This window comes from Myotis yumanensis, unplaced genomic scaffold (assembly GCF_028538775.1).
Source record: "Myotis yumanensis isolate MYYU_CA2020_CCGP unplaced genomic scaffold, mMyoYum1.0.hap1 SCAF_4, whole genome shotgun sequence".
Classification (NCBI taxonomy): Eukaryota; Metazoa; Chordata; class Mammalia; order Chiroptera; family Vespertilionidae; genus Myotis; species Myotis yumanensis.
Window position 1 is genome coordinate 35,221,236 of NW_027223755.1, and position 14,126 is coordinate 35,235,361.

A 14,126-nucleotide genomic window follows, 5' to 3' on the forward strand; every position below is an offset into this window, starting at 1 on the left:
CTGAATACATGAGTAATTTCTCCATATTGAGAATTGCTGTAATCACTCCTAGATTTGGCATCTCATATCGCTTTTTCATTCTATATACTGTTTTGCTTTTAGCTTAGCATTCCATTATTACTTTTTTCTTGAAAAATCATCCTCTCAGTAAGCTTGTTCTGTGCATGTAAAATATAGAATGGGATATTTGTGGTTAATTTATGAGTTTAATTAGACTCCTACTTTTTATCACTGAGTTGACTAAATTTTAGTACTTGAAAATTGAAATAGATGCTTGTTAATGGAAGCATATTAAAATACACATAGAGACATAATAAACTCAGTTCATAATATTTTACCTAATCTTTTTAATTTGGAAAATCCTCTTGAGAAATTATATTGCTTGCTACAAAGAAATGCTTACCAGATAGTCAGCAATTCCTGCAATTTAAAGACAGTTATATTGTTTTGCTAGTTTCAAGGAAAACAGAATTAAATACTGTTATTTTAAAATCATGTATAATGTAATTTATTTTTAAATTATTTTTATCTGTCTGATATGCATTTAAAAAAACCTATAGTCTGAAATGTTTGCTATATATTAAGGGCTATTTCTGGGTAATAGAATTTTTACCTGAGGATATTTTTTTCATTGAGTTTTAGAGAGAGTGGAAGGGAAGGAGAGAGAGAGATGGGTAAGAGAGAGAGAGAGAGAGAGAGAGAGAGAGAGAGAGAGAGAGAGAGAGAGAGAATCATTAAAGAGACACCCAGGTACGTGCCCTTGACCTGAAATCTAACCTTTGACCCTTTAGTTGGCAGTCTGACTCTCTAACTATGAGTAAAATGGGCCAGGGCATGGATGATAGAATTTTAGATGATTCTTTGCATTCTTCTACTATCCTTATTTTTTGAATTTTAAATACCAAGCATGCATCATTTTTACAAAGCTATTAAGTGGCTTTAAAAGACATATTGCATCAATTTATACTCCTAGTATTCATTGTATGGAGCATAGGTCTTGATATACTTACCCATATCCTTTTGATTTTTATTAAATATTTTTTTTTAAAGGGAGAAAGAGATAGAGATAGAGAGAGACTGAAAAAGAAGCATTGATGTGAGAGAGAAACATGAATTGGTTGCTTCCCATACTCCCCTGACAGGGAATCAAACCCACAACCTGGGTATGTGTCTTGACCATGAATTGAATCTGCCACCTTTTGGTATATGGGATGATGCTTCAACTAACTGAGCCACGCCAGCCAGGGCTAATATTAACTCTTTCTTTTTAAAATATATTTTATTGATTTTTTACAGAGAGGAAGGGAGAGGGTTAGAGAGTTAGAAACATCGATGAGAGAGAAACATCGATCAGCCACCTCCTGCACACTCCCTACTGGGGATGAGCCCGTAACCAAGGTACATGCCCTTGACTGGAATTGAACCTGGGACCCTTCAGTCCACAGGCCAACGCTCTATCCACTGAGCCAAACCTGCTAGGGCAATATTAACTCTTGATGGGTAAAAATGATGTTTAACTATCATGGTTTGTATTTCTATAATTATTAGCTAAGACAATTTTTCATTGTTTTTTATTAAATATACCTCACTGGTAAAAATGCTTTGTCAACTTTTCTAGATTTGTCAGTATCAGTAGCATGAAGAACATCTTAAAGTCTTTTCATTAATCACTTTTCTAAAATTGAATTTTTTATTTAGATAAGTTGTAAGAAAAAATACAGATCAATCCCCTGTACATTTTGCCAAGTTTTCCCCAGTGGTAATATTTTGCAAACGACAGTAACATATTATTACAACCAGGATATTGGCATTGATAGAATTCAGAAATCTTAATTCAGATTTTCCCAGTTTTACTCGCACCACTTGTGTGTGTATTAAGTTCAATAAATTTTATCACCTGTATAAGTTGGCATATTCACCACCACAGTCAAAATACTCAATAATGCCAACCAACAACAAAGATTCCTTTTGTTGCCCTTTTATAATCACAACCACCTTCTTCTTGCACTTCCCCCACAAGCCTCTGCAACCACTAATCCGCCCTTCATTTCTAAAATGTATCCTTTCAAAGATGTTACAAAAATAGACTTTTATAGTTTGTAACCTGAACATTTTGTAAAGTTGAAAAAACTTGAATGTCACGTGTCGAAATGGTTTTTCTTTCTTTTCTTTTTCCTTTTTTTCTCCCCTCATAACTGAGAGCAATTACCCAGACTTCCTTGGCTTCACTTTTCTCTTCTAAAACTTTTGGCTTCTAGAACCCTACCACTTGTCAGAGACTCTCATTCTCATTTCAAGTGATTTCTGGCTGTTAGAAATCGGTTTTGAAGAGTAGTAAGAGCATGAAATGGCTGTGGCCAATGTTGAAAAGGAAATGAAATAAAACCTTGTCTCAAATTATGAGAGAGAGAAAATCCCCCAGAGTAGCGAGGGCTAAATGAGTATTTCAAGACTGTCCTGACTCCTCTCCATCGTGTGTGCCCTCAGGGGACCTGTAGCTGAGGTCCAGAATTCTGCCAGAGGCTCATTTTCAACAGGACATGGCAGTGTTGTCAGAAACTTGAAAGAAAGAAAAAGACTTCTTTTTCTCTGCTATCTTTCATCAAAGAAAGCCACACCAGGGACACACATGTAGATTTCCTCATTTTCCTAGTGTGCCATCATGTCCAGATGTCTGGTATCCCTTGGGCTACCCAAGTCCTACTCTGGACTGTTCCTGGGAAAAGGGTTCCCTGCCTGTACTGCCCACACTGTAGATGGTTTATTTCAATATGACTGTCATATGTTGATAAATTAAGCTATTTTACCCTGCTGGAGTTGGAGCTTTTGAAATATAACCAAGCTTAAGTAAATTCATAAGAAATATTTGCAAAATGCATCTCAAATATATGGTTATAGGAGAAAAAAGATAGATGGATATTAAACTACTAGAGTAGATATTAACATTAGAGTAGTATTATTATTATAGTAAGTAGCATCTCATATTTCAACATTGTTCAGTGGGTGAAATACAGCTTATTTTTTTCAAGTGATATCATTTATCATTGCAGCCCTTATGTCTCTGGGAAATAAAAATATATACCAACCAATTCAGGTCCTTTGATGCCCTCATTTTCCCTTAACTGAATCCAAGTTCCAGGTTTTATCTTGTGCCATGGGTGTGTCAGTTCAGGTGTTTAGGGGAGGTGGGGAGAAGTTAAGCATTGACGAGACTTGATTATACCGTAGGACCTGATTGTGGAATATCAGAGGGAAGGCGGGGGTGGTTGGGTGTGTAGGAAGAGACCAACCAAAGAACTTGTATGCGTGTATGCACAACCCATGGACACATACAATAACGTGGTAAAGGCCTGGGGTGGAGGGGTGGGGTGGACTAGAAGGGGTCAGTGGGGAAAAAGGGGACATCTGTAATACTTTCAACAATAAAGATTTTAAAAAAAAAGACCTTAAGACCTGATCAACATTTAAAAAAGGGTTTTCCCTCCTCTTATAGGGTTATCAAGACTGATCTTAAGTCAGACTAAAGTCAGAAAAGCATCCTTTGGAAACTGTGTAGTACACTTCCAGCAGGACTCCCTTCCGCAGGGGTCAGGGGTGAGGTGTGGGAGGGACAGCCCCCCTCCCCCAGCAGCTTTTAAAGACCATGCTGCTTGAAGAGGCACCCAACCTTATACTCAAGCCCGTGCTCTGTCTCTCCCTATCAATCTTATTTCTTCCATCCCTCCAAATTCCTCCTTTCCCTAATGCTTTAACTCAAATATTAGGAAGAGAGAAATGAAAGGAAACTAACATGTGTAGAGTATCTACTCTATGGCAACATTAAACTCTGTTCTTCCTCATTTATTTCCTCCAACACACCAGCAAATCCAGTCCCCTCAACCTTGACAGTTTCTCCACAATCCAGCCTTTGCTCCTTATCACCCTGGGACCAATCCACCACCACCTTCATCCTGGGCTATTGCTTTGGCCTCCTAAATGGACGCCCTGCTTCCGCCCTTGCCTTTATGGTTTAATCACAGCACAGGAGCCAGAGTGATCCTTTCACAACATAAGCCAGACCATGATCTGCCTCTGCTTAGAATTTCCAGAGGCTCCTTTCTCATGCAGAAAACAACTCAGAGCCCTTCACTGGCCTACAAGGCTCGGCATGCTGTTTTCCCAGTGTATGTAGGTGGAAATGCATCAGTAGAGCCTGGGGGCTGTACAATTTGGCTTTTCGTCTCATGTTTCAAAAGCCCCCATGTGGTAAGTCTTTAGCCTGACATATTTGGCTGTGATTGATCACTCAATTTGATTCTATTCTTTTTACTCATTTTCAAAGTGGACATTGAAAGATACATGAAAATCCAATTGCAATTCTTTTCAGAGTGGAAAATATATCTATTTACATGCACATATACTCATAGGGTTGTGGCTGCAGCCTTTCAGAGACAGAGCACTGATGTTTTTCAGCTATCTATATGGTCTTTCAATATAACATTGGCATAGGTATTTGTATGAGGTATAGGGAGTGTCAAAGGGCAAGCTGGAGGGAAGTGTTTTACTTGTTCTTTAGTTTCAAGCTGCACCATGAATGTACCTGTATGAATTTAGAAAGGTGTGAAGTCTGACCCAGTGTAAGAGTTCTGTAGAGGTAGTTGGAAACTTGTCCAGTTTAGGGTGTTATCTTTTCATACTAGTTAAGTAAGGATGGTGGGGATATCCCCAGGAGCTGCCGTGTAGCTAGGTATCAAGAGGAATGAGGAAAACACACCAGCTTACTTCTGGTTTTCATAGTATCTTAGGTAGCTAATCTATATATATAAAAGCCTAAGTGACCAGTTGACTGCTCAACCTGTTGCTGTGATGCACACTGACCACCAGGGGGCAGACTCTCAAAGCAGGAGTTTCCCCATGATGGTCAGTGTGCTCCCACAGTGGGAGCATTGCTCAGCTGACCAGGATGAGCAGCATTTCCACAGTGGGCTGATCCCCGCAGGCCACACCCCCACCAGTGCACGAAATCTGTGCACTGGGCCTCTAGTTTACATATAAAGGCTGTTATTGGAAATATTTAGACTAATCAATAGATAATTACTTTATAAAACTCATCTAATTATGAAAATTCTCATAAATTCATTCTAGAAAACAACCAAGGAACATACAGTTTGTTGTTTTGATAACTGTAAATTACTAACCCCTCCCCTCTCAGTTGCTTGCCTAAAGATTTTGAATATAGAGCTCTAAATTCAGTAGGTATGTATACAAACACCCATCAGAAAGTGAAACAGATAGTTTATTCCATTATAGAAAAGATGACAAGGACAGTAGTTCAAATTTCAACTGAATATATTCTACCACAGCCAATCAGTTGAAAATGATGGTTACTCTTTCCTGCAGTCAAAACCTTTTCCTGCGGTACAAATATCATTGTAAGAACTGAGAGATATGAAACCCAGAACCTTCTCTCAATATGTTTATAAATCATTTCAAACCATTGGCTCTCTCAAGATTTTGTTCCAGCTGGCAGGAGAAGAGGGTACGGGAAGCTAAGTTAGCACAGTGCTCCACCATGTGAGGAGGTGTGAGCAGAGTCAAGTCCTACATCAAAATGAAAATAACATGGAAGAGCCTGAGTGTCAGTTGGAGAGAGAAAATATGTCCCAAAATGTACCATCGTGCTTTGGGCAGTAACTTATCGGTCTAGGTCTCAGAAGAACAGGTAGAAAAGAGGGAACTGCAGTTGCTCTGTGTTAATCTCATCTTTTTTCCCTGCTGTTTCTTGATTTTCCTCTGTTATTCTCTATTCCATTCTCCTACCTTGATTTCCCCTGCTACCCCCTGACTTCCTTGGGAGGCCTTTCCTTTTGAGATTTATGGTCCCTTTGTGGTCAGAGCCTCATCTTTAACTGTTTCCCCTTCTGTAGATCATTCTGTTCCCTCTTTATCCTTTTGGAATCTCCTTCGCCAGCTGAACACCATCCTAAATGAAGAGATTTTAAACGTGGCATGAACTTAAGCAGGAGGTAAGGGACAGGTCCTGGGGTTGGCCTCTCCTGCTAATTGCTCTTCTCGCCTCTGTTCACTGCTGTATCCCGAGGCTCCAAAGTCAAGCCCTGGCATTTACAGGGGAGAGTAGGTGCCGACGCAGGGGATAGGAAACCACACTGAAGAATGACAGGAAAGGTCATATAGCTAAATGGTGTGGTGTTAGGGATTATTTAATTATTATTAAAATTTGTAAACTAATATTAATTTTAATTGTTAAATTAAGTTAAAATAAATTATTTTTCTTTTCTAGTTTTCTCTCAGAGCATGCATTTTAAAAACAGAAAAAAATCACTTATGTTATACTGCTGAGTGAAAATGAAAATTCAGCATTATGTATATAATTTAGTTATAAATATATAAAAATTATGACAGAAAAATAAAAATAGAAGGATATACACCTGCCAATTAAGAGTGACTGTTTTAGATGGTGGGTCTAAGGCTTATTTTGATTATTGTTGTTTTTAGTCTTATGTGGTCAAATTTTATTCAAATGCATATTTTACTTTTAGAATAGAAAATATAAAGCATACTTAACTAAAGTGGTATCCCTTCTTTTTTCTTTTTATTAATAACTTGAGTTGCAAAAAAGCTACTATAAATTACAGAGAGAATTTATAAGCAGCATTCCTTGATTCTTAGCTACTTTCATTTGAAAAGAAATATATACATTTAATTAAAATACTATCTATTTAGAATGTAATTTCACCTCTCTCTTAATACAAAGCACTATCGAGTACCATATAAACTGTGTTAGGCCAGAGCTGGGCAATGGAAACCTCAGCTGCACGTGTGCCCCAATCTTCTACGTGACCCTGGGAACACAGCTCGCTCCCTGCTTCATTTGCCCACATGTGATACAGAAAAGACTGGGCCAGCTGATGCCTCTCGTCCTTTCTACTTCTAAAATGCTCTTGCAGTGTCCTCTCTGCTTCTAAGGCTTTCTATCTTCTCTGGTGTCTCTCTGCCTCTCTCCTCTCTAATGATATAGACAATGGTCCAAGATATTGTAGCCTCGGGATTTTAGCAGGCATGTGAGAAAAAATTTTTAACATAAGCAACACTGCATATGAGAGTTTTTGTGACATTTATGAGTCTGTGCTATGACTGTATTTTTGCTGATGCATCAGCACCATTTTAGTTCTGTTTTTTCAACTCTAAGAGCCAAAGATTTTAAAGTTCAGAAATATGTGTGTGTGTGTTTAAATCATTTTGAGGCCACCTACAAAGTGATTGGCCATGATCAGAAATGGTAGCATTTATACATTTACTGCTGCTTCCTGGGGGACATGTGATGGGATTCTATAGGAAGAGTGGGCTGTTGGGGATGTGCTTTTAGCTAATAATCCAAATAGTGAATCTTCTAACTTGTTGAAAGAATGTTCTGATACATCCTTGATGAGGTCCTTTTGTGTTTTTGAGGGTTACTCTCATGGTCTTATTTGTTCAGCCAGTTTGACCACTGCTGATATACATGGAGTTCTGTTTGGCAATTGTTTTGAAGTTGAAGTATCTGAAACACTAGCATATTTATTGATAGGGACAATGCCATAAAGAGTAGTTAAATTTCCAGGCAAATCCATAGTCTATTTAAGCCATGAGATAACTAAATATGCTCACTGGCAATAAAATAAGAGAAAAAGAGTAATACTGTCACAATATTGGTAAAAAGAGAGGGTGGGATTTTATTATAACTTATTCTTAGATGACTGTGCTTAAGGGATAGGAGGATGAGGAAGTAGATAGAAACTTTGGAGAAGATTTTAGATTTGTGAGTACCTTTAAGGGCTTTGCGGATAAATGTTTTATTATATCTATTTTTTAAAAAATATATATTTTTATTGATTTCAGAGAGGACGGGAGAAGAAGAGAGAGATAGTAACATCAATGATGGGAGGGAATCATTGACAGGCTGCCTCCTGCACGTTGGACCAAGTCCACAACCTGGGCATGTGCCCTTGCCCGGAATTGAACCTGGGACCCTTTGGTCCACAGGCCAACACCCCAGCAACTGAGCCAAACAAGCTAGGGCTATATCTAATTTTATTTAAAAGGTAAATGCTTCCCTTTTGTTTGATATGGTTGTGCTAATAATAGTTTTTATACTTCTAGAATTTCAAAACAACATGAACATTTTTGTTGTTGTTTGTATATACAACCAAAAGAGATGAGAGGTTTTGCTGAAGAAATTAGGTAAGAGTTAGAGCAAAAGTGAGAAGAAAAAAAAAGGAGAAGAGGGAAATAAGCTATAGAAAAAATATATGTTTACTTTGTAAATAGAGATCACTTGAACTATAATTACTTTAAAAGTGGGATATTAGTAGCATGTGAGGAAAAATTTTTTAACATAAGCAACAGCCTTGCAAGTGGAAAAAAACGATTGTGAGGAAAAGATTTTGAACGAGAGATTTTCTTCTGCTGGTCAACAGCGGCACCATTAACTCAAACCGACATGGCGCATGGAAGAAGGAAGAAACCGTTCGACCAGCTACAAGCTGATGTGCCCGAAGGGCACTGGGAATTTGACGCATGCTTTGTATTCCTCTGATGTAAAGTCTATTTTTCTCAGGTGAAAAATGGATTAGGCATGCTTTTGAGAAAATGACGTTAGAATGCTTTTGCAGAACACAAAAGTGAATGCACCGTGTAATTATTATTAATTTTTTCACTCTTAGTGTTTCTCCTTTTCTGTCGTTTTCATGGCATTGCCAATGTCACTCTGCAGGGCCTCTTCTTTTAGGTCTAGTTATTCCTGAAATCTCATTATGCGGGATGTAAGGAGCACTGCAAGAGTGGTTTTAAGTAACCCGCTGTTTATTGTGGCTCGGACAGCTTGCCCATTTATTTAGGCTCTGCCCTATTGCTGTTCCACCTTTCCTGTATTTTGCTTCTTAGTTTCATGACACAGTCAGTCACTGGGGTGACATACATTTGTTAGCCACCATAACAGAAAGCTTGTTTCCCATTATCCATGGAGCTGGAATTTAAGTTCAACCTTGGCTGAAGTGAGGAGGAAGTCCTGGATTGGACACTGCTGAGGGACTTGGAAACACGGGTGTTTTCAAAATATGTCACCAGGTCATTAATTAAACACTAAAGCACTTCCACTTTGACTCATATAAAATACACATGATTTAAATCTTCTTGAAAACTTCTAAGGCTCTAATCTCAATAGTTAGAATAACAGAAAATAATATGTATGTTTTTCCAGTCTGTGAAAAGAGGAATAATAGACCTGAAAGAACTTTCATTGCCCAGCTAATGACACTGACATAATTGATTTAACATACCCACTGATTTGAAGAGTTTGGCCGTATAAAGCTTTGTAAGTCCTGCCTATGGGATTCCCTTTGAATTACATTAGATTTGTTCTTAGTGGATGTTGAAGGAGCTCCAAAATAGACATTGTGTTCCCCTGAGGGGATAAAATCTGACTTGTCTAAAGTTCTTGGAGAAGTGAGAAATACCATGGCATCCTACTTATTTTGTACTTTCTACTTGGAACTGCAGCTCTGAAATACTTCAATGAAATTGTTCCATTGCATCACCCAACTCAAATCAGTGTATGCAAAGCTTTTTCTCCTGATTTCTGAATTTATGACTCCCACGTGAACTGAAACTGGTGATTTCTTTCTGCCCAGTAGCAATTTGGAGAGGGTGCTTGTGAAATTTTGTCCAAGTAAAATTTTAGAGATGTTCTTTTTCCTGGGATATAGCAAGCAGGGTGGAAAACATGGCTAGCATCATAATCCCTTCATGGGATACACATTAAACTACCCTAATTCCACACTGATGTTTCTGAATGTTTTTATATAAGAACCTTGAAAAATACGATATATGCATACATGTCCTACCCCTTTTAGCCTTGACACAGGATTGAACCATGACCATGGCTTTAAAGCTCATTAGTAAAGTATATTTTACTAGTAAAAATTAATAAAGGATTTTTTAAATTTTCTTTGTAATTTACTACCACCTTAGTGGCTATCAATGTAAAAAGGCAATTTGAAGTCATACAAAATAAAGTTTGTTTTTAAAAGTCTCTTTATTAACAATTATTTAATTATACTGTATTAATTTCCACTAACTATTCCATTAGTACTTACTAGAGAAGCCACTCAAAGAGTAAGCTGTACTCTGCCGGGACCTTCATCATAGAGTAAAAGTGGTTCTGATGGCTAGTGTGTGTTTTGCTTGTATAGGGTATATCCTGTGGCAGGTAATATGGATATATTTTGATGAGTGGCTCAGTTGGAGGGGGGCACATCTGGTTAGGAGCACCACATTAATTTTTTAAGAAAAAAAGTAGAAACAACATAATTCAAGTGTAAATTAGCAGAGATGGAAGTGTGCAGAGAAAGGAACTATAACTATACACTCCGGTTCAGAATGGTTCCCTAAGCATGTGGTATACAAATGCCTGAATTATCCAACATCTCTGAACCTGTTGTTTCAACTATAAAATGCAGACAATACCATTTGCTGTAAAAATTGAATGAGGTATACTCTATGAAATGTTTGACAGACTATAAGATCCTGTACAATTGCAATATACCTAGCAAATACGTGACTTCTTAAACTTTGGTCAGACTGATACTGATTTCTTTAAGAGACTTTATTTGATAAAAATTTGACTTCTAGCCCAGCTGGTGTTGCTCAGTGGTTGAGTGTCAACCTATGAACCAGGAAGTCACAGCTCGATTCCTGGTCAGGACACATGCCTGGGTTGTGGGCTCGGTCCATAATGTGGGGTGTGCAGGAGGCAACTGACCAATGATTCTCTCTCATCATTGATGTTTCTCTCTCTCTCTATCTCTCCCTTCCTCTCTGAAATCAATAAAAATATATTTTTTAAAAATTGACTTTTAAATGAATAATTATAAATTTGTAGAATTGAGGCCTAAAATGTGGGTCTATATTTGTAAGGATAACTAACACATAGCAGTCATGTTGACTTGTACTCCACCACTCTCTCTAGATGGAACTATTGAAGACAGACCCACAGAGATTAGGCCAAAGCTTGATTGTGCCATTTATTATCTATGTGATGTGCAGTTAATTCCTGTACTTCTCTGAGGTGCTTTTTTTTCCCTGAATGGTCAACCACAGTTGACCATTGGTAACTAAAACAGCAGAAATTGAAATTTGGATAAGGGGGAAGTACTGTACATGGTTTTGGCAAACTTGCAAGTGCAATCTGCATGCAAGGATTTTAGTCTCAAGAGAGTTCCAGGATTTCATGTGATTGCTCATTAAAGTGCCTAGAGAGCTGGGATGTGAAATCCACATTTCAAAATCCTTGACTTTGGCCAGTCATCTGAGATATCACCCCATTGGGAGTACATAGGACTTTGACCATATTGCTTAACTGAGTGCCATGGGAGGTGTTGGCTAATCAAGCCAAATATTTCTATGAATCTGATAAGAGCTGGCCTAGTTGACTTCCATGGTCCCAATCCTGAGAATTTAGAATTTCAAAATTAAAACAAGAAAAGGTCTTCTGCAAATTAAATGAGCTTGAAAATAAAGTCTTCAAGGTTATTTAGTATTAGCATTTTATAGTAGAGCATTTGCAAAGAAAGTCAAACACAATCACCACCAGTGTTTAGAGCAGGCTCCAATTTCCCACAGGAAATGGAGAACTCTTTTTCATTTTAACCATAGGAATTGGAATTGATTATTTCCTCATCCATATGGTTTGTGTCCGGAAATATCCCAGGATCCTCAAGCCGAGCAGGTCATTCTTCCCCCACCCTGTTATCCCCTTGAAGTTTACTCTCATTCTCCTCTTCTTTTTATCATTTCTACAGGCTCCCAACCATTCTCTTCCTCTTGGCATTCTTCCTCACATTCTCCCTGTCCCCATCTCCCAATACTCCCCACTCTTTCTCATTTGCTGAGTATTAATTATGCACATCAAAAGTATTGAGAATTAGGGTCAGTAACTAATTCTTCCATATTATTTTCCAGCAGCAAACAAGTTTTACCTGGGAAGTGTGGGGAAAGGGGCCAGTGCTGGCTGCATAGCTCTCCCTGTGCCTTCCCAAATTCTTCACACTCTGTTACCAGTTTGGGGATGATTCATGATGTCTGTATCCAAAAAATTAGTTCTAGAAAAAGATCTCCCCGATTTCCTTGTCTCATTTGTTTGAGGTGTTCACTGTCCTAAACCATGGGATGGGTCAGGAGAAAAGTTAAGATTCTTGCTGGCCCTTCCCTTGCTTTACTCATGCTTTGCCATGTTCGCTGAGGTTTCCAAACCTGATATGAAAGTCTTGGTCTAAAATATAAATATTCCCTCTGGGCTATTCTGTTCATTTCACATTCAAAATAAAGTAAATGTGTGCTATTGTTTATTTTGCAGTGCTCTTGCTTTCAGCTAAAAATTGCATTAATGATATTTGAGGAATTAAAATTCTTCATTTGGTCTCATCAGATTATTTTGTGTCATTCCTTCACTTTCCTTTGGATAATATCGTAGTAGCTCTTGGTGTAGTTAGGAAAGTTGTTTTCTGTTCTCAGATTAAAGTCTGCCTTTCTTTCCCTTTGCTATGTCATTCTTAATTATGTCCCCTTCCTCCTTACCAAGACCACCCAGAATAATTCTCCCTCTTGAGTGTTTACAACCTTCAAAATCTTGTACAACATAAATGGAAAACAGCTGAATATTTGAACTTTGCAAGTACAATCATTAAAGGACAGTTAATACAGTGTATGGCTATGATGAATAAAACTGTGTTTTTGACATGACTGTTCTGATAAATTTAAGTGGTTCTTGAGTCATTAGTGCTGCAGCCTGAACTCTCAGAAATCCCATGAATGTTTGATACTGGTACAGGTTGAATTCTCTCACATTCTTCGTAGGACTTCACTAATATCCGTGACAGTAACAATGCCTGCAGTCTTTTATTCAAATTCGTGATTTTTTCCTCTGCTTGCTTTTTAACAAATGGACAAGGTGCTTCTATTGATAACATTGTATGGCAGGATTTGAAAGTTCTTATTGTTCAGATGTGGTACAAGGGATGTAGGATGTGTAATTTTACTTCAATGAAGAAGATTCGTAAAGACAAGTTGGCGGAACTAGTGAGTTATGTGACAGGGTGAGAATAATAAAACCCATGTTAACATAAAACGTAAATAAATTTGTGTACTTTGGTATGCATTACCATTAGTTCTGTCAGTAAACATTCCACATTTACTAGGTTTTATAAACATTGCTTAGTACTAGGGCTTCATGTGGAAAATAATAATAAAGCAACAGTGCTTTTCAAATGTTTACTGCATACCTGGCACTGTATTAAGCACCTACACATGTTACCTTATTTTATCCTCAGGACAACTCAGTGCAGTAGATAATTATTATTGTCATTCTCATTCTATGTATTTGGGGCTCTGGTTAGAGAGACTGATAACTTGCTTAAGATAACTTGCTTGAAGGCAGAGTTATAGCCCCTGCGCTCAAGCATATTGCTAACCTGAAGGAAAACTCACCCTTGAAGAAGCTGGGAGACTCCCACAGTGGGCGCCATGCTCACCTGGGGGAGGTGGATTTCTCTTCCTGTCAAAGCTATGAACCTGGCTCCTTTTAGGGAAGGATGGAATGTCCTTTATATCTCTCTTGAATATCTCTTTTTCTTGAACAAACTGGAAGTTACCATCCCCCCTTTTTTTCGTAGTCCTAAATGGTTTAATTGTTCTTACTTTATATCCCAGTGAGACCCAATCAAATATGCTCCCTGGCTGAGAGTGAGAGTAAAAGATGGGCAGAGGGTCCAGTTTGGGTTAGCAGCCAGCGTGAGAGGAACAAAAGTGATGATATAAATGTGGAGTGGTGAAGCTACAGTGCTGTGTCAACATTCTGTTTATTTCAACACTTGGGGCTTAAGGAAAGCCAAAATGTTCGTGGACCATTCTGTTTATGTTGCTCGTGGAGCAGCTCTATGTGTAATGCAATGATTCTAAAAAGCCAGGCTTCTGTTCTATAAAACTTGAAAGATTATGTTCAATTCTCACACAGAGTTTTACAGGACTCCCCGGGTAAATGTTGGTGTCCCTGGAGGAGAGCAGTGGGGTCTTTAAGTAGAAGAGAATTATTG